Source organism: Dermacentor variabilis, chromosome 6, assembly GCF_050947875.1.
Source record: "Dermacentor variabilis isolate Ectoservices chromosome 6, ASM5094787v1, whole genome shotgun sequence".
Lineage (NCBI taxonomy): Eukaryota > Metazoa > Arthropoda > Arachnida > Ixodida > Ixodidae > Dermacentor > Dermacentor variabilis.
In genome coordinates this window covers 138633756-138655878 of record NC_134573.1, presented here as the reverse complement: position 1 = coordinate 138655878, position 22123 = coordinate 138633756, and the positions used below count along the sequence as shown (strand labels likewise).

General features: G+C 48.8%; 1 protein-coding gene across 2 annotated transcripts in view; it reads left to right on the top strand.

Moving 5' to 3' along the window:
* Positions 1 to 4036: 4036 nt before the first annotated feature.
* LOC142585308 (uncharacterized) overlaps positions 4037 to 22123 on the top strand; it is a 33480-nt gene continuing 15393 nt past the window's right edge. For both annotated transcript variants that reach the window (XM_075695975.1, XM_075695974.1), the window contains exon 1: positions 4037 to 4317. The gene's annotated coding sequence lies outside the window, so the exon portion shown is untranslated. The remainder of the gene's footprint in view (positions 4318 to 22123) is intronic.

The following is a 22123-nucleotide window of genomic DNA, read 5'->3' as shown; positions in this document are numbered from 1 at the left end:
TGCTTTTTATCAGTCGCCCTGAAAAAATAGCACCGCTGTACAGATTCGAGAACACGTTGACCTCTAGCGATGCTTAAGAGGCTCGAACGGTCGCTTCGACCCTCAAATCATTTCGACGAAGACGTGTACACGAAAGAGAGAGAGAAAAAAAAGAGAACTGTTCCGTGACCCATTGTAGACATTAGCGGCTCCTCTCTGCGATCACCTTTTCCACGCGACACTGTTTCGTCTCGAAATAGACACCCTTCGCGGCGCTGAACTCGCGAAAGCAAGTGGGACGGACGAAGCAGCTCCTGAAAGTGGGTGTGTACTACGCGCCGTTCGAAAACGATTGTCCTACTGCAGTTGTCGGACACCTCGTGCGAGAGCAGATGGTATGTGTACATGGAGAAAGTCTCTGCTTGGTTACCTACTCGCAAGATGCTTAACGTTGTTTTCCATCTTTAATGGTGTTCGTTAACCAATCTGGACTACACGGTCCTGATCTAACGTAAGTTATATTAAGAGCAACTTAATTACAGTTGCTTCAACAACACTCAGATTACACGGAACACACAGAAGGCTTGATCGACCCTCCTCTTTTAATCGCTGATTTAATAGTGACGCCAGTTGTGCGCGTGTGTGTGTGTAGAAGTGGGTGGGCGGGGTCTCACAAAGGCTCACAATCGCCTGCAGGAAGCCTGCAAGCAACAACAGCACGTCTTTCGCCACATCTGTTCGATACGTTTTCCTCGTCTCCCCATTTGGGCTCGTCAACCGGACATTTATTGCGGTTCACCTCCCCGTCTTTCGTCTCCTATTTCTCGATTTCTCTCAGTGGAAAGTGGTCGCCCTGCAATTAGCGTCAAAACGCAGAGCACAAGGTCAGAGCGGACAAACACCTCAGCTGGAGCCAGTTAATTAGTGAACTTTCGTTAATTCGTTGAACACCTGTTTCGATTTCTCGTTCAAGTAATGTCCGCCTCTCTGAATTATCTATAGCTCAATGACTATATGGAGTTATGTTATCTGCAACGGGCGATTTCCGGAACTTGCGGAAAACCTAAATTTGATCACCCCGTATGTACACGAACACCGGGTGTAATGAAACCGGTATAGGGAAGACGGGGGTGACGTTGCCCCTTCTTTTGTCCAAAAGTAAGAAGGAAAGGGGGAGTCTCGTCACGTCGGTGCCATGGTTCAGTGCAAGGAGCAGAATAAACACACACCTCTTCTCTGGGAGCACGACAACTCCTTAAATTGGGGTTAAACACAGAACAACCACATACTCCCATACAAAGAAGTCGCCAGCGCTAGGAGTATTTAGAGCACATGTAAAGCGTACAAGATGCAGCGTGTCCAAATCAAACAAACAAGTGTTTTTTTTTTTTTCTCTTGCAACTTCGCGCATTTAATTAAGCCGCCCGGTATACGTGTAAGCGCTGCTTCCAAGATCCACTGTAAACGTTACTTCGAGGACCCACTTCTTCGAACGCGTTTAATTAAAGCTACCTGCGAACGACTCGTGGAAATTAAAAGAGCTTCAACGTTCTCGCGCGTATACGTGAATTCCTTTTGCTGTTGCCGTTCTTGTCCAAATGGATAGAACCACTACGCCGTTATTAAAGCCAATAAGTTTGAATCACCGCAAAGATAACTGTGTGACAATTACCTCGCTGTGCGTGTATGTATGGAGTGCTCAGGTTTTCTGTTTCTTTTTTCCCCAAAAATTGGATAGTGCGGCTTGTTGCTGCAGCGATATGTAGGGCATTGCTGGTTAATATACAAGCGTTAAATAAGGCAGACCGTAATTTTTCTCCTTGTATATGGTCATGTCTGCTACTGTGTAATGGAGGTTCCCATCTAAGGAAACTAAAGTGGGCGCCTTCATTAGTGCATGACCTCAGCCATAGAGCCATAGAGCAGCTATAGAGCCAAACGCACCCCAGCTCGTTCTTATTCTTCTGAAATAATCAGAACAAGAATGAGCTTGGGTGCGTTTGACAGGCATTCTCAGATCGTGAACAGCAGGTTGCCATTATCCCTCAAAAGAAAAGCGCATAGCAGCTGTGTCTTACCAGCACTCACCTACGGGGCAGAAACCTGGAGACTTACGAAAAGGGTTCTACTTAAATTGAGGACGACGCAACGAGCTATGGAAAGAAGAATGATGGGTGTAACGTTAAGGGGATAAGTAAAAGAGCAGATTGGGTGAGGGAACAAACGCGAGTTAATGACATCTTAGTTGAAATCAAGAAAAAGAAATGGGGGGGCATGGGCAGGGCATGTAATGAGGGAAGATAACCGATGGTCATTAGGGTTACGGAGTGGATTCCAAGGGAAGGAAAGCGTAGCAGGGGGCGGCAGGAAGTTAGGTGGGCGGATGAGATTAAGAAGTTTGCAGGGACAACATGGCCACAATTAGCACGTGACCGGGGTAGTTGAAGTATGGGAGAAGCCTTTGCCCTGCAGTGGGCGTGGCCAGGCTGCTGTTGATGATGATAGAGCGGTTACATGCATTTCTTGAACGCACAGGCACCTTCCTTCTCCAGACTGTTAAAAAAAAAACTACATAATCAAGCACTGACGTGCACATTTAGCTGTTATACGACAGAACTAAACTTTGTTTTTAAGCGGAAAATGACCATTTTATTCATTCAGTGCTTGGTTCTTCGTGTGGTCATGTTTTTCATGTTAATCCTAGGAGCTTCCAAATGCAGTTTACTGTACTGGCTGCGCCAGTGGTATTCTTGATCATAGAGTTTCTTAGAAAAAAAATTACTGCAGGGAACACAGGTGCTGAATCGTTCAGCTGTCATGCGAACGATGGCTATAGTACGCGGATTTGTCTGCCATACGTGCTTGTGGCTTCAAACCTTCTTCTGACGTTACATATTACGCATTATATTTCTAAATTTCCTAGCAGTCATACTTGTATGAACACAGCAAGGTAATAAGTACATGCGTTATCTAATGCAATCTAAATTTTGAAAATTTCCATGATCAAATTGCAAAGTCGCAGAAAGCCGTTTCAAGCCAGAATGATGAGACTAAGGCAAATCCATGTACTACCAATCATTACTACGTTGGCCGAACCGCCACCCCTCACAAGCACGAATTTCACTCCCAAAGGTGTTGCACTCTTTAGATTGCAACTGTGTCACAGAAACATGACCGCCGCAATTCTTAATAGCAGTTACTTTGGAAAGCGCAGCTTGCAAGTTTTCAGTGCTCCTGACAGGGAAGCACCGGGCACGAACATTAGCGAATGAAAAAGTGCGTATAGTGGAGCTGTTTATGCTCCTTTATTACTTTATGAGTATTTATGCAGAAATATACGACACATAAAGGAGCACTAGAAAGGCCCCAATGAATCGTGTGAATTGTGGCGGGACAACTTTGGCATCATAAAGGGTGCAACGTCTAAAAAAATGCAACCGCGTTCACACCCCACGGAAATCCACGTCTATCTAAGCGCCGAACGTTCGGAAGGGTGTATTTTAACTGTTCGCGTATAATGCGCAGGGAGCACGCAAACTAGGCAAACCTAGTCCCCGCTTCTGAAGCGGCGAAAATGCATTCAGGCGGGAAGTGAAGGGGTTACACGTCACTCTTTTCGTTACAAAACGATGCCCCCTCGAGCGGGGCCCACCCGCTCGCGCAACAAACAGGTCAAAAAGATGCGGCGGGAGACCTTGAACGTCACTTCCGCGCTGCACGTGCAGCTTCCGCTTTCCCAAAGCGCGACCCGGCGCGCACGCAGCTCCCGATGCGACGTAGGCCGGCTGAGCCGGCGGCGTTTTGACTTGAAGCTACCCTCCACCCGAGCTGGCGCGGCCAGTTCTGGTTCTGGGGTCCTCTCCCCTGTTCCGCGCCCCCTCCCTTCTCCCTAGCCCCCTTTCATGCGACGTGAGAGGAGAGCGACGACTCTCAGGCGAGAGAGGGCACTCGTGGAGGGTGGTAACTGAGAGGGCTCGGGCTTGGAGAGGGACAGAAAAAGGAGGGGGAGGGGACTCGTCATTCTACGTGGAGCAGCGCGACGCCGCGTAGCCCCGCCGATCGGGTGTCGTCCGTTCCGCGTCTGGCTGGTGTGCGTTCGCAAAAAGCCCGCCGCCTCATCGTGCGTCGATCGTCGCACAGACCGCAAGCAGTGAGTGCGTTACGCCGCCGGTGCATCGCCGCCGTGGGACGCACGATGGAATAACGTCACATCGCGTCCAGTGTCGTCTGCAATCGACTGGAAGCCGCGTGCGCCGTCTGCTCTTTGTCCCACCGCGCAACTTTTTGTCGTCTTCGTCGCTGGGGGCACGCGCGCTCTGTGGACTGTCGCTCGGAAAGGTACGACGCCTTGTGTCATTACGCGTGCGTCTGTGTGTGTGCTGAGGAAAAGAAAGTTCGTTTCCTCGTTGTTGCGAAAAAGCGACGTCTCTTCGCGGAGGCCGCCTCACATTTTCTTGCTCTTGTTTGAAACTTGCTCACGCGCGTGTTCCCGCGGGGATGAAGAGATGCCGGAATACTGGTTCCGCCGCCGCCGGTCGGCTGCATGCATCATAGTACCGGCCGCGTCGCTGACGCCAGCGGCTAAGCTATGTTTGCAAGTGCTCTGATGGGGCGTACACGTTGGCTGGTTGTGGCTTACGTTCTCTGGCCGCGTGCGTATAGTCATCCATCGTTTCACTGATTATATCTCTATTCGTTGCGCGCAGTCATTTCGTCTCGCGCGTAACCGTGCAGTATGCGCCTTAGGGAAATGGATGCGCTTGGAACGTATGTGTAAAAGCCTTAGCTGACATTAGCATGACCTTTCTTTTTCTTCATTTGAATTGAATTATTGTAAGTTAACATAAATGAAAAATTACGGCACAACCCATCTCACGGTGAATGTCGACGTTAAAGCGATTAATGTTAAAGCAATGTAGCGACACGTCCATTCTGGATGATTGACAAGAATGGGCACATACAATTATCAGACACGCAGTTCCGAAGTCATTTGTTTTTCTGGTACATATGCAGTCACGCAAAATTCTCTACTAGGTCAGCCAGTAGCATGTAGTTGTTCCGGTCACATACCCAGCGGTCCTTGTCGCCTGCTCGGCAAGACTGCACATGCATACCCATGTGACCCAAGCTGGCAGACAACTTGGGACACTGAGTGAAAGGGGTTACATACGGACATACCGCAAAGTTGGTATTGTTCCCAAATAATGCTAAGCGCATTAAAATCAGACTGCCTGCGTCGGTGAAGGTTAAAGGCGAAGCGCATGCAAGAATACAACTGTTTCGGAACAACAAAGGTGTATGTATATTGCGCTTCCGGGCTAATATTCCCATCATATGGGCTATTGATGTTCACATGCAGTGCAGTTTGGTGCTGTTCAACACGCTTTCGAACAAATCAACGCATGTATAGTGTAGTTGCGTAGCTCTTCTAGAGTGTCGAGAAAAAGCTAAAAGGACATTGATTTCGCTATTGGCGCAAAAAATAATAGAAAGTGTCGACGCACGGATATCCACTGCGAACATTGAGATTGCATGGTGACACGCGTGTGTCGCTGTACTGTCAAAATGCACAGAGCGACGGTCCTCATCGTGGCATTGGACGACAGTCAATGCGAGTATAGCCACCCCGTTATTTGCGTGTACAACGCTACTGCGTGCACTTGAGCTCATTTACATAAAATTTTGATCGTCGTAGGCTCGTCGATGCCCACGCAAGTCATTTACGGGGTCGCTTTGACTTCACTTTACTATATGTAAAACCATATGCAACGCAACTTACGCTTTTCCTTTCGCTTTTTTTTTTATGTAGAGATGAAAATATATATGTACTCGAGGATGTCGCCGTGTGCTGGCGGTGGCTATGCTGCTTGTCGTCTGGTTATAAAATTATGACAAAGATTTTCTAAATAAGATTTCTCAGAGTCTTGCACTCACCTGAACTGAACCATGTTAGGAAAGTAACCACGAGGTCCTGTCATGCAGAAAATGAGCTCGCTTTCGTCAAGATTAGTTATATGACAGCAGAAGTGGAGTTTTCCGCAGCCGCGATCAACACTGATATATTCATTTAATCTGCATTAAACGGACACAGTAGATAAACGCTGAATCACCTTGTATTCTGATAAACTATATTTCTGAACTATATTTTCGTTGACATCTCGCAGTGAGAAACTGTTCACTAGAAAAGAAAATGAAAGTCAAAGTTGAATTTCGCGCCTAAACTTCAGCGCCGACGCGTCAGCGTGACGTCAAGGATTACGAAGGCTTTTTTTTTCTTCTTTATTTCTTGCGAATTTGGGCAGTTGGGTGGCTTAGTAAAAGGTTCTCGAAATTTCCTCATGTTCAGTCCCTGGATTTTTTTTTTTCAATTTTTAGTCCATCTTTACCGATAAAAGATCAACGCAGGGGCCCTATCAGAAACCGACAAAATTGATGACGTCACGCCGACCTGCATGGTGCGGAAACTATAAGGCGACGTCGCCACCCGTCTTTCGTTTATGCGTCTTTTCGCTCGTATCAAAACTTTCTCACGGTAAGAGTTCTTTATTTTTTTTTATTTTTTTAATTGTGCAAGGGTAACTTGCTAACACAGCCTAACCCATTTTCCTCCTAAGCGTCTTTCTTTAATGTCGGCACCCAATAGAAAAGACGGTGAACCCATAAAACCCGTATCCAATAATCCCGTATGTACATATTGAACTTCACTATAAAAACGCGTACGTTCCCATATATCATACGGGTATTCCCTCATATCGTATATTTAGGTTTTCGCATGGAATTCCCATACGGTGACATAACCATATGGGCCTTGCCCCATATGGAAGCACAAGGGTTTTTATGTGGGATCCTTATAAGTGTTCATACCGGATTATTGCATATGGGGCTTGTGGTGTTTTCTTTTTCTCTTTTTCGGTAAGTCAACGCAGCTCCCTCAGACACGCCGCAGCGAAAACTTCGGCAAATTTCTCACTGGTCTTGTGGTAGATGATGCTTTTACAGGTCCTTGGAGCTGCGATATCGAGCAACGGTCATTGTTCATTTTTCTCGATGGCATCTGGAAGCCTGTGGAAAGAAAAAGAAAACTCGCTGCTTAATTATAATATTAGTTATCTATTTGTCATTTGCTATGTTTGTTTCTATGTTTCTTGGCGCATAGAAATTCGATTTGCTTTTGTTAAGATTTTTAGAATCGTGAGAAAGTATATAGAGCAGTAAACATCGGAATACCTTATCGCTCGTTTGCTTGGCGATAATCTTTTCAACTACGCAAACACGACACGTTTCGGACACGTGACGAGGTACCAACGAAGAGCGATCACGGCGCCCACTGCAGGGGCAAACGCCTCGCCGTGACGTTTTTCTCATCCCGTTTGTTGTCACGCCTGACGAATCATTACAAAGGAGGCTTCACTTGCGTGCGACATACGCGCAGGGCATTACACACTTTGTATGGAAGCCCGCATTGATTTACCGTGTTTGTTCGAATATAACTAGGGGGACCTTTCCTTCCCCCCCCCCTCAGAAAAAGTTTCCCAAAATGAGCCATCGACATATATATATATATATATATATACGTGACCAACGAATCTCGAGCTAACGAACTTACTTCGTCGTGACCCCTCGTCATAGCCAGTGTGGAGATTATCCAGACTGTGTATACAAGAAATGCTGCATCTATCCGACGTGTACTCGACGGCACCGCGAGGACGACGTCGTTTGGGGTGCCGGGGACGCCGCTTGCGAAGCATCCGTTGGAGAACGACTCTATTGGCAGTTCCGACGAGGATGCAACGTGTGGCGCCGACTAGGAAGGTTTATGTAGTAACCAAGGTTACGGTATATAAGAGTGGTCGCGTTAATTTTGTCGTTTTTTCTCAATAATAAAAAGATATGGGTCGATCTGCATTCGAATTGTTACTATTTCTTTATTTCTCGGTGAGTCCAATATTGTGTAGGGGCCGGTGTACATTCGTGTTCGACCTCTTTTTAAATAAATGCGGTAGTATCAATGGACCTTCGCTGTCGCACCGCGGTATATAGTCGGCATATAGTTTCGCGACTGGCACAGCTAGCCCACCATGTACTTTGTATTCAGTCAGCGCGCCTTTGGACGCGTCGGTACTATGAGAGCTTTAGATTAGGAGGACTCGCTTGGGGCTTCCAAGCGCCATGGGGCCCCAACGCTTGCGTCCCCTATAATCTAAAACTCTCTGCTGTTTCCTGCTTATTCACGGCTTTTGATTGATTGATTGATTGATTGATTGATTGATTGATTGATTGATTGATTGATTGATTGATTGATTGATTGATTGATTGATTGATTGATAAAGTTTAACGTCTCAAAGTAAGGCCGGTGCTGTCGGAGGTGCCACGGTAGAGAACTCTGGATAAATTCCGACCAGTTCTTTCGCGTGCACCTTAAATCTATGTACACTGTCATTTCTTTTAATTCCGCCCCAGTCCGGACGCCGCAGCCGCAAGCGGGATTCGAACCAGCAACTACGTGTTCAGCAGCGGAACACCGTATAGTTCCTGAATCACCGCGCCGAGGTGCTCGCCCTAAAACAGTCTGCGGTGCCTCATCGGGAGTTCTTCGGCGGCGAGCTCAGGGCCGCGGGTTCGAATCCGTGTTGTGGGATTTCGGCGCACGTTAATTGACCTAACCTTGTCAGCTGTGGCTCTGACTTAGGGATGCAGAGTCCTGTCATTTCTTCAGTTTCCCACTAAAGTCAGCGCCGCTGTCTGCTGAAGCTTCACTGCAACATGTCGTCAAGCATGGATGTACTGATCGGACGCCAAGTGCAGTATGCGTCATCAAAATTCTAGCACCTTTGTTTTTGTGAGCCAGCGTGCCCTTTTTCATTCATCGGTCCGCATCCCTTAGGAATGACACCTCGCGCCTATGTTACTCGAGTGAATGCGACGTTAACTTTACTAGAGAGCCTCGGACGATGTGCCGCGGATGCCTGTCGATGCAAATACACCCAAGAAACACTTTCCCCCCGACTCCCACATCTCGCGGAATGAGCCTCCCATCATGTGGGCCTGCGTCAGCAAGAACAGCTCGACTTTAGTCACCTGATGCACCTATCTCTTTGTAGCTTCCTAGGACGCATTCTGGTTCTGTGAATTCGGAAACAAGCTGTGCGGCTAACGGCCGGAGTGCCTCGGGGCACACGTCACTCGGTGATAGCCTCGCCGCAGTCGCGCACACGGGGCGTCGGCGAAACTGCGGCGGAGGAACGTCAGTGTGAAAGAATGGTGGTGGAGCCGGTCTACCGGCTCCCTTATTATCTTTATTTTTTTTTCCCCTTCTTCGAGTCTTTGCATAGGCGCCGCGACCATCATTCGCGGAAAAGGAGGTCGACGACTTGACGTCCGCGCGTCCACAACACCCTTTCGCCGCCAACAAGCACGGAGAGATACTGTTCGGTGGCACCCGCTCGGCGCGATCGACTGCTATTCGCGTGACGTCACCGTATATGCCATAAAAAAAAATTGTATTAACAGCTTCCACTGCGATGCTGAAGATAAGCGAATCGAGATAAAGCGCAGCTTTTCGCCGTGCTGGCTGTACTGCAATATGGCGGGCTCGATGACGTCACTGCATGCCCCGCTAGCATATATTGAAAATCTAGAAGGTCTTAGCAACCGCGCTTGAACGCGATTGGCTGAAACGCTGCCGGCGACGCTTGACGCCCTTTGCAACCGCTGTGAGAGTACGCCGCGCCACCTTTTACTCTAACGTAACCTAACCGAACCTAGCCTAACCTAACCTATCGTGCGCGAAACCGAGAGGCAGTAATCATCACGGCGTGACATCAGAGCGTAGATTACCGGCGGCGTTTCAGCCAATCGCGTCATACCGCGGTTGCTAAGGCCCTGTACAGCGCATTCTAGATTTTCAACATACGCTCTGAACTTTACGTTACAGCGCAAACACCTAAGAAGATCCACAAAAAGAAAGACTCGACACACTACCAACTAGGCCCAAATGAAGTGTTACTCAATAAACGCTGCCCCCGCTATTCCGAACCAGCGCTAGCCACACTCTTCAACCAGTTACACCCTTTCGGGTGTATACACTCTTAAAACGGTTGCACCCTTTGGGGTGTATATTTGTCCCACAACGATAATCGTCATCTGCCTAGCTTGCGTTTCCTTTCCTGAAAACTCGGCGCTCGCTACTTTCCTGTCGAGAATGCTGCGTCACACTGATAACGCGCGTGCCGTTCGTGACTGGGAAGTACCGGGCTCGCAGCGTTAAATAAAGGAAACGCGGGCAAGACAGATGACGATTATCGTTGTGGGACAAGATAAGCCCCAAAGGGTGTAAATTTTTCTAAGAGTGTATGTGCACACAAGAATGGTCGTCATCTGTCTTGTCCGCATTCCCTTTATTTAACGCTGCGAGCCCGGTACTTCCAAGTCACGAACGGCATGCGCGTTATCAGCATGACAGAGCATTCTCGACAGAAAAGTAGCGAGCGCAGCTGTCTGAAAGACAGCTGCGACAGCTGGAGTCTGCTCAGATCTAGCTCAAGTGCTATGGCTCTATATATATGTTAGGCAAATTTAAAAATAAAAGCTCGTTGTTTCTGGCTAAATTATTACCTTTGACTGCCGTACTGATATTCTGAATTTGTCATCTGCCGTAAAAATTTGTCAATATTTTCAGGTGCAATCATCAAACCAGTGAGCCAAAGCAACACGTCCAGCTGGATGTAATACGGAAAAGTTAGCCATCTTATCAACACGAATTGGGTTGAATGCGTTTCCTAATTATCCATTATGCGCTAACGTTTTGCCGTACCTATATTATAACGTGACCGTGATCCGACTTGATTCACTTCTGGGTCATCATCTCCGTGCACTCACGCCGGTGCTCAGTCAATGTCAGAAGCTGGACAGATGTGCTTCAGTATGGAAAATGTAGTAGCTTGTCTTTCGGTATCCAAGCATCATCGCACGCCGCATTTGGTGTGGAGGTCCTGTAAGCACGCGAACGCTTATTTAGCGACCCCGAACGCGTTATGCCGATTTCGAGTGTCACATCTTCTGCAAAGGAAATGTTGAATGTCACGTGGTATTATATTAGTTAAGTGGTCTGTGCGTTTCATAAGTACTCAAGAGTCGACTGCATATGTACCGCAATGAACAGGCGATTATTATTATTATTATATTTTATGATGCAGAACAGATGCGTGCTTAATGGCACAATTTCGTAGGCCAAATTAAGTGCCGTACACCAATCGCGCATATAGCAAATCGCGAATTTGGTTTAACATTATGCGCCGTGACTTGCGCGCGGATGTGTTCGACTGTCAGTTAAGTGTGTGTAATAATAATAACAATATTTCGGGTTTTACGTGCCAAAACCACTTTCTGATTATGAGGCACGCCGTAGTGGAGGACTCCGGAAATTTTGACCACCTGGGGTTCTTTAACGTGCACCTAAATCTAAGCACACGAATGTTTTCGCATTTCGCCCCCATCGAAATGCGGCCGCCGTGGCCGGGATTCGGTCCCTCGACCTCGTGCTCAGCAGCCCAACACCATAGCCACTGAGCAACCACGGCGGGTTAGTGTGTGTAACATGTGTAAGCGCAGGAACTGAGATATTTAGCCCAATGTTCACATCATATCAGCTCTCATCCTGGGGTTGTATCACTCGCGTTGTCCTACCGTGACCTTCCGCGGCCTGCATGAGCAGCTGGAGGCATTGCGAGTTAAAACGTGGAGACGCTGCATTCGAGCGACTGCTGAAACTCATTCGAACAGCATATGTAAGCGCAGCTTCGGCTGTCCTCTGTGCGAAGCTTCGCTGGCCAGGGAAAATATACGCCTCAAAAAAAAAAAAAAAAAATGCGATTCCGCGCGTGTTGCCCGCTTCTCGGGAACACGCGGGAACCCCAACCCCGGAATCGCTGCTTTCCGCAGCTGCCGACAGGCGGCGACTCAAGTTTACGTTAGCGCCGGTTTAGGCTCCTCTCGCCTCTTTGAAGCCCTTGGGTTCAGGGATAGCAGGGGGAAAGTAAACACGTCCGCAGTACAAATCAGTAAGATGCGATTGGAGGTTTGGTGGCAGAAGAAGGGAGACCACAAACGCAGGCATGCAAAAACAGTTTCCAGTGAGCGTTCAAAAAGTTTGACGCTGGGAATTCTTCGTGTTTGCGTCTTTTCTAAAAAATATATATATATAGGTAGGACATTAGGCAAAATGAGGACGAGAGCTTGCTGGCGCAACCCACCACCCTGTTTCGGAGGGGATGCTCATAGCATCCATTCATCGATCCATCCACACAGCGCCGCCTTCTCAGCGGGCAACTTCCACACCGGCGAAAGCAATTTCTAATTTTCCCCCTTTAAAGCTAGGCCACTAACCGTGCCAAATGTTACGCTGAACGATCCGGACCATAAAACGCGATCATTCTGCAAGAAAATGTGGGTATACGAACAGAGCGGTAGCGGTAAGCGCAGAAGTCTTTTTTTCTACGGTTACGATCGACAAACGCTCGTCGATCCCTGTATACACTGTTCGTTTCACGAACGAATACCACGGTCGCTGTAGTCAGCGCTCGCGCGCCTCCAATTCACAAATTAAGTGTGTGCACCGGATCGAGAGCCAAGTGTCTAATCCTGCAAGTGGGGTGTATGCACGTAGTTGTAAGCAGCGTGGCCTCCAGGTATATAGGCACTGCGCGACCTTCTCACGCACCGCCGCTCGCCGAGGTGACCGCGTTCTCAGAAAAAACCGCGCGCGCGCGCCGAACTCTCGCTGTTCACGCGGAGAGTTGACATCGTTTACCACTACGCATTCGCCACGCAGGCCAAGCAGCGAGAGCTCTCGCAGACTCGGAAACGGCTCCGCAGGGGACACGGGGAGCGTGATCTGCACGTTTCGTTCGATGGAGCAAGCGTTTGTCTGCGGTCTACTGTTTACATTACTTACGTTACAGCTAACCGTAACCGGTAGTATATACTATGGTCGCCGGTATAGTCGTGTGCTAATCGGGTCACACGGATGACGAATGCGAGGAATCGGAGGAGCGCGGGCGCGCCTCCCCCGCTGGAATCCCTCGTTCCGCATGACTTCTTTGGCGCGTGAATCAAATACGCGCGGAGTGAATAAATTGCAATCTAAAATGAACGGAAGAGCTCGCATAAGATGTTAGTCCTCTGGGGAAACCACTGGCGCGTTCGGGTAAAGTGTTTTGCATTTTTACTCGGTCAGATTATTAGGCATTGCCGTTCGCTTACGAAAACCAATGGCGAAGGAGGGGTGTTGCATCTGTTATATTATACACTTTTTTTTTTTTTTGCGTCAACTGGCCTGCGTCTTTGACTACTGGACATTTATTTGCGGGCTACATGTTCATGGAATTTGCCTCTTCTTGGCGCTGCGGTGGCTGAGTACTTATGGCGAATCGCTGTTGAGAACGAAGGTCGCGGGTTCGGTTACAGACGGCGGCCGTAGTCGGACGTGGCGGAATCTAAAAGCGTGTGCGCCGAGCATTGCTTGCGCGTTAAAGAGCATCCGATGTTCAATGTAATTCAGAACCCTCCGCAATATGCGTCGTCTTCCGTACGCCCTGTGTTCACTTGGAACGTTAAAATCAATCAATCAATCAATCAATCAATCAATCAATCAATCAATCAATCAATCAATCAATCAATCAATCAATCAATCAATCAATCAATCAATGTTTCTACTATCGTTAATCCCTCTCCCGAGCACTCTTCTCTTAACAACCGTAGATCGCCATTTTGTGTAGTAACTTCTTTCGCGTAGAAAGAAGCTTTGTGAACTCGCTTGCCGACTTGATTATTTAATACTTTGTCCCAAAGTGGTAATATTATGAGCATCTATGTCCCCTCCCCGCTCTCTCATACTGTTGAGGCAATGGATCGAAGAGCTGTCTCTCTCTCTCTTGCGCTGGCACAACGTCGAAGTGAATTAAGGCTATCTAAAAAGCAGCACGCATAGAAAGCGAGACCAAATTAGAGCGCTTGGTTTGGTCTCCCTCTTTGCATGCAGGAGTCGCATCAGCGCTAGTTAACCTCAGCAGCTACGCGAGATCAAACTAGCACAGCGGCCTGGGGCAACATGTTTTCTCTTACCTTGAGTGCACGGAGAATATACAACCCCTACAGTCCATCACACAATCCGCATGTCCTCAAGTACCGAAACAACGCGTTCAAGTCCTTCTGTTTTGAGCGTGGCCTGGACCTGTCTCCCAGGATTCCCTCCTCCAGCAAGGGGCGGTCGTCCACTTTATCAAGCGCTTTTCTGTCCACGTTGTAACGGGAGTAGATTGAGAGGGGATGTCTCATCGTCTCATCGCTGCCACACTGTTTTCCTTTCTATTGCGTAAAAAAAGGAAAAAGAAAGAAAGAAATCTCGTCCGTCCTTTAGCCACCTTTCAATCAACTTTCAGACCCTTGTCGTTTCGTACTGAAGTATGCATGTTATTTTTGTATCTGTTTCTTCTTATTATAGCTGTGCACGTATTCATAACATTGTTCGAATCCTAGTTACAGCGCAATTGTAAACATCATTATGTAAGTCGCTTTGCGAATACCATGCTGCAACTGCATGTGCTTGAACTATACCGAGAAGAGGCCATGGTCCCTCGTCAGGTATTGCAAAACGCCCTTTATAGCCCAACATTTCTCGGTTTGCTAAGTATTACCCCCGAAGTAAATTTATTTCCTATTGTGTTACTTTTATCCAGTTCCCCATGCACAAGGTAACCAAGCACTATTTACATTGAATCGCCCTCGTGTCTTTCGTTCCTTTCTTTTCCCTCCTCCTTCTCCTCCTCCTTATCCTCCTCTTTTTACCTTGAAAAGGGTATTCACCTCGAACGTTTTTGTTCGTATTTCGTCGGACCGTGGCTACGCCCGTCACTGGCACAAAAAGCTATTCGTGCACTCGTACACTACTTGAAGTGCACCGGTTTAAGAGACCACTTGTAGAGTCCCTGTACATCATCCCACGTGCACTCCTTGCTCCCCCTCTCCCTCTTTCTGTTTCCCTTACCCCCAGTGTAGGGTAGCAAACCGGGCGCTCGCCTGGTTGACCTTCCTGCCTTTCCTCTCCTTGCTCTCTCTCTCTCTCTCTTCGTCGGGAGTTTACGTATATGTTCACATTTCTTGTGCAAACTTCCGCTCCTCCTCGAGCAGAGGGGGCACCGATGAACGGTGCACCGAAGCACCGTTCGTAGCAGCTCTGTCACCGAGTGTTGAGCAGCTGCGCATACCCGCTGCCGCCGCCGTGTACGTAGCTTCCTGCTTAGCGCCCGACGCGAACGCGAAGAGGCGCACGACCGACGTCCGCCGGTCAAGGAAAAAAAAAAAAAACAAATTTGCTTCTGTCGGGCCGCGCGCGCACGCATATGATGCAGTGGACGACAAAGAGTTTGCCGGACCGCGATATCCGAGAAAAACGTTGAACTTTCGAGCAGTTTGTGACCGTATATCCAGGGAAACCGTATTAAACGGCTGCAATTAAGTCTGAGTACGAGGCTGCGTGCCCAGACGGCGCAAATATTAAGCTCCTTCTCAGATCACTACTGATGTGAGAATATATATATATACGTGTGTGTGTGTGTGTGTGTGAGCGGTGCCATAGTTGTACATCAGCTGAATTCGCCCTTGCTCTAACATCATTCTAAGAGCCAGAAAAAAGCCTATATATATATATATATATATATATATATATATGCAACGTAGTGTATATATTTATGCTAACACGGTTACAAGGTGAACGAAGACCTGGAGAAGCGCTCCGCAACACTGTAGCACCCACAGGAAACGGCCGGCGGTCGGATTTGCTATAGACGATAGTATACAGTGTGTACACACATATGCATGCGGCTCTCTGGCGTGCCCGAGACTTCTATATGGGCCGATGGGCGACGCACATTTAGAGTGCACGTGTATACTTATATATGCATGCGTAGCACGCACTGTCGGCGCCACCGATGTCCTCCGGGAGAACGCCTCGAGGTTGTAATAGATAAAGAAAAAAAAAAAGCCGAGAACGAGTTTCATGGCGCAGTAGTATACGTGTCGCGCCATGACGACCCCCTTCGCGTGTCGCGAGCCTTGTACAACAGTTGCATCAGGCTCGGTGCAAATCAGCACTGACTGGAAAACGAGTCGCCGCAGCGATAGCTGCGGAATGCCGATGTAACGGGTATAACCAAAGCGGGAACAAGGTACATTGGTGGCAACTTGCGAAGCATTTTCCCCGTCGCTGCGGGCCGAACGATAGGGAAATGCGTTCCTTGCGATAACAGGAACGTTTCAGAAGAACTTGCTCTTGGCCTATAGGTATAGTGTTTGTTACCGAAGGACAGAGGCACACCCGTTACGTCGTTGGCCTTCCTTAATGCGTATTCGTCTCCCTAGCGCGTGTACTTTATTTTGTTGGCCCTTTGTTTATTAACTGTTGATGAGTCTTTGGGAAGGTAATCGGTATAGTATAAGAAACGTGTTAGTTGCGAAACCGTTGGTGCGCAGCATGCAGTCGGCCGCATAAGTTTGCGGGACACGGAATTTGCGAAGAAGCTGAATTCCCGCGAAGCCCGGGTTCGGAATGTCATTGTGTTAGAAGCCTTAGCGAACAATGCAGCGATCATATATGGATCAGAGGCGCCGCGCCTTGATAGAGCAGAAATGCGCATTTGTCGCGCGTAGCCCGTGCCCCATGAACTTTTGCGGCCGACTGTATCTGCGGAGGCTGTCGCCAGGTGCCAGTCGCAGACCGCGTCGAGGGAGAACGCAACACGTTCGAAAGACGACGACCAATGGCTGACTTAGAGAGCTTTTCTTTACAGACTTCGTGTTTCTTTCTCTATGGATATGTCACCTGCTTACAATAAGCATGCAGAGTCGTTTGCCAATCAAGTTGAGCCAAGTTGAAGTTGACGTTTATTATCCTTGTACGTTGAAACTTTACATTACACGAGCATGCATACCCAAAAGGTCTCATAGGGAAAACACTGCAATGGGGCCTTCAGTGTTACGTGCACAGTGAAATTTAAGGAAGACGGATGTTCGCAGGTTGATAGGGACTTGTAGTGATTAACATCGCTTGAACAAGGAGCGCTAGAGCGAACGTTTGGACAAAGGAATTTCTCAGGGCATAGCCAGGTGTCATTGCCGAAACGTCTCAAGACGAGGCCTGCCTTGTTCGCACTCGGTTCCTTAGTAAACTATCGGTGTCGGCCCATGCGTAGAGTTAAAAACAAATCGTGAATATAATGATCGCGTTATACGGTCAAAGAAAGCACGGCTGGTCTTCCTTCCAGTCCGTGCGTAGTCTTGGCGTACGCATGAGATATACTAATGGATCAGAGAAGAAACGCGTTACAGATGCAGGTGTTTCACCATGAAGCGTTTAAGTAGGGCGACCGTTGTGAACTGTTACTCTGATGAAAACGTATCGACGTCTCGCAATGTAGGCTTTCAACTTTCATGCATGTATCGTACGTCAGCGATGGTCACCGCGGGCACGCGGGCTATAGGTGTTCGGATGACCAACAGTCGAGTTGCGGACGACTCGAAGCAACGCGAACACCCATATCGACATCACGCCAGCCCACGATTTCCATATAGCCAAAACACTGACACGTGCGGTAGCGGAAACGCAGCCGGCTGGCGTGCCAGTAAGTCGGGCCCGCCTTATCAAGCACTTCCCTTTCTGGCCGGATCCGCGCCATGCGAGCGCGTGCGCGTTCGGATATGCCAGATGCAATCGCTGTCAACGCCACTTGTTTACGTAAAGTTGGCACCACGCTCGACTTTTTGATCCTGGCACCGGAGAAGCTTTTCTTTTTTTTTTTCTTCGCTGTAAAGTCGTTAAGAATTAGTTTCAAGTGCTGCGCATCCATGCTGTTGCGGACATCGACGCGACCCGCAAAACGATCGAGATTCATCAGGTGAGGCGACGTGGCGTGCAGTACATTTACTCGGCGATGGGTCTGAACCTTTCGCAAGCGCGAAATTTTCCTGCCTCTTCCGCAGTGGCTTGCCGATCTTTTGTATACCGCCCCCGCCACGTGCAAACACCCACGCTTATGCCCGGCGCTCATTACATATACAACGCGTGCCCATAGCCAGTGCCCTGGCAGATTCGATTACGGTAAGCGCATACAGTAAATCCATTATTGAAGGTTATTAATGCAGGGCCTCACTGGCGGAGTTCACGCTTCACCGTGGCCTCCGAGATCGCACCTCGGCCGGCGCTTTCCGGATGAGGTGAACGCGCCGGTGCGATCTCAGGGCTTCACCGAGCTGAATTCCGCCAGGTCCCCGTATGTTGTCGCTTAAGGCAGCCGCGCAGTAGACGCTTCGAAAGGGGTAAGTGCATGCACTGGGTTGGAGTTAAATAGCGGAGAAGAACCCGGGGGAGGGGTCGAGGATGAGGAGCACTTCCAAAGTATGTGCGGCGCGTTGGGATAGCCGAAGTAAGGCATGTTGTTGGGCTAGCCGGTTCGTAGATTCAGCAAAATTTTTAAACTGCGCGAGGAAGACAGGACGCGAACAGATACACAGATGCAAACACAAAGCGCCTCGTGTGTGCATCTATGTTTCTCTTCACGTCCTGTCTTTATCGCGCAGTTTAAAAAATTCACTTGAAGTGCTGCTGAATTGGGATAGCCCTCGCAGTGGAGGCATGGTGGGTGATCTATACAGTGACTGTGCCGCGAAGGTGAATGCGCGCAGTGTTTTTGTACTGCGGTTACCGTGTTCATACGCCTGGCGCAAACAAGCATGGCAAATCGTAGGATGCGTTAATACTATAAGCAGTCTTGTTGGAGTGCTGTAGCAAAGCCACCGCTATAGCGGTGGCTCGCACGCAGGCTTGGCAGCTGTCTTGGAAAGTATACTTTCCAAGCCAGCTGCCAAGTCTGCGTGCTTGCTAGCCGATTCTTTGCTGCTCCTGTGGCGGTGCCATGGATGCATGCACATCGCAGATTAGGTAGCGCGCGAAGTAGTTCCTATAGTAGCTGCAGCTATAGGGCGGGGCGGGAGCAGTATAACGATGCTAAACCTGCCTACTTACTCTAAAAATATTCTGCCACATTTTATAGTTAGACTGGTTAGTTGTGCCCACATACGTTACATGCCGTCACACTTAAGACGCAGAAATGCCAGGTTTAATTTTTATTACGACCTTATATATATATGTGCACGAAGGTGTTAAAAGCCGTACGTTTAAGAACAGACAGCACGAAGCTAGATAGTTTTCACATGACGTCACGGATGCAGCGTCTCGCCGTGCTACAGTATCCGACCATCTCAGCCACGCATTACATGACTTTAGTGCAACGTATTATCGCGCGTACATTGTTTAGCCTTTTTTTTTTTCGGGGATCGCAGCGACCGTTCTGTTCACCGGATTACCACCGTTATTAATTCCTCGTTCGACGCAAGACGCGCCTGCAGTGTGGTGCCGTCACGTTTCTCGTTTGCGCAGCTTGTCGATGCGCTAAATAACGCACGATGGCGGCCGCGGTGACGTCAATACAAACCATCTACAGTATACTCGCTGCAAGGTTCTGTAGACAAGAAAAGAGAGAAGCCGGTGTTCGGGTTAAGCCTGGCGGCGGCTGTTCGACAGCGGCGTCGGTTTCTCCTGTGTACGCCGTGCGTCCTGCTCTCCGCGGGAACGTCCCGCGAGTTTCCCAGGGCATTGTCTCCTGCAGACAATGGTCCCGCTATACTATACCACCACGATGGCATGCGTGTATACATACAGGCATGGATAACGCCTGCGTGGCAGGTGCGTGCATGTGAACCTACATACTGTTCTCCCAGGCATGCCTGCGCGCGCTGACGCGACTCGTCGCTGTCACACGATCGAGTTCACAGCAGACCAGGGACGTGGCCTGGCGGCGACGGCGTCTGTCGCTGCGCCTGCGGGCGCCCGCGCCGATAGCACGCGTATGCCGGAAATAGGCTTAAGCCGAGAAGGGCGCGCTTCGCTTGCACCCTCGACGTGTGGTCGTTGTTTTGGTTCTTTGCTCGCGATGGGCGTCACAAGGAGGAGCGCTCGAACCAAGGCCAGACGTGGGCCGTTTGCGCGTACGTGCACCTGACCGCTGCACCAAGAATTCCGCGAGGGCATAATCGCGTCGTTCCTTGACTTCTCTACAAGGAAATTAGGGATGAGCGAGTCAGTAACGGTGTAGTTTTGCAGGAGGCAGATTTCCCTTTGATTGCGACGTGCAGTTAAGAGCTTGAAACTGTGTTTGCTGTGTCTGTCGTACATGTTGCGTCGCCGTCGTCGTTAGGTCACCTCATCCTCAGATTTCCTTTTACCATATGGCGAAGAAAAAAGAAAAACGAAACTTTGCCTTGTCTACCACCACTGGTATTCGAGCTCGTGTGGTTCACTGTTAAAGCGAACACTCTGTTGTGCGGTTCTCACTCTGCTGGCTCTGTAAGTGAAAGCACCTGCTGCAGTCGCGTGATTGAACTGCATGCACAGGTGCGTAGAGCGATGCTAGGGCTACACCAACCGCAGGTCATGCGCTGCATGTATATCCAGGGTGTTCTATACATTTGCCAAAGGGAACAATTGGTACGTGCTAAACACTCGCGTGCTCCCTTTACCAGTGGACACCAGCGTACGTCCCTGCAGTATTCTGCAGTTGGAAGCCGGACGCGCTAATCACTGACCTGCCGCACAATATTATCGATTGGCAGCAATTTGTGCGGGGTCTTGTGCGCTACGCTGTGGACTCTGAGAGCGGCGGCGTCTGTGCATGTACTTCGGAGGCCACAGCAAACAACACTGTGGCGGACGTGGGCGACGCTGCATGCATCGCAAAAAAATTGCTCTTTGGGAGATTCCTGTAAGAGGGTTCCATCTTTTTGTTGAGCTTTTCTCAGATGTTCTTTTAATTACTGTTTTCTGTAATTTCACTATATTTCATCTTTAAGTGTGTTAACTTTGCTTTTTTTTTCCCAAGGGTTTGTTATTTATAGAGTTCCGTTTCCCCTGAAGCATGCATGCACCACAATGGTGGAGCGCTTGTGTGTTTCTCTAAGCGCAGAAGAAAAGAGCAGTTATCTCTCGTGCCATGCGCTTGCAACGTTTCTATCTCGAGTCGTACAATGACTAGAAATATCTGAAGAAAAAAAGACTGCTGCGATTGCTTTGTGTGACCTGAATCCACGCATTCACAACAGTGTGGTATTCAAATGACTCGCAGTGCTCCCGCTCGAGACAAAGGATTCGCAGGAAGTTGGAGACTTGGGAGTTACCGACAGCGGGCGAGCAGGAGAGTCCACAACCTCGATCCATCGTTTCGGCAAGGAGACACGTGTTCGGACTGTCCCGACGAAGGCAACTCCTTCTTGTCGAAACACTGGCTGTTATGCCTCTTGTTCGCCCCACTTTTGGCCACTTCAGTTGCATGCCGTTGCTGCGTCTGTCCCTCTTCCTTGTCCAGTTTGTTTGCACTGTTTTTATCCTGAATGTCGTGTACCAACTATACCAACAGCGAACTCGCTTGAACCGCGTCTACAAATGAGATATTTTGCGACTCCTTGAACAACGCAGGAAGATGATAAGCAAGAGGTAAACGAAACACGTATACCTCATGCCTCCATGTATGCATCATTTCTTTGCGTAATGTTTCAGTCGAGATATATTACGAACGTGTTGCATGTTGAGTAATCGAATAAGTGACGATAATACCAGACGTCATGTGAGCATTTTTTTTCTTCCCAATTTACAGTTTTGCTGTGAGTATTAGACTGCTTCGTATTTCGCACCTAAGGTCACATGGTACTCCTGACGCCTGCGGCTGAAGTAATGTTCCACATTCTTCCGCCATGCCCACGAGTGGCGCTGGCTAACACTCCCAGAGCTATAGAGCTAGCACACATACAGCGATATCCAAGAAAATGAGCGGGAGGATGGCCATTGGCGGAACGATGTGGGTTCGGCTACCAATCGAGGCAGGTTGTCTTTTCGTCCATTCTCAATTAAATTTTTTCCTTATTATTTCTATAGTCGAAGTTGGATGAACAGTTAGCTTCCCCTGTGCTTTCCTTGGCTTCATAGTCTGTCGACTTCACGTGGTTTTAACAACGGGCTGTGACCGAACCACGACCGAACAAA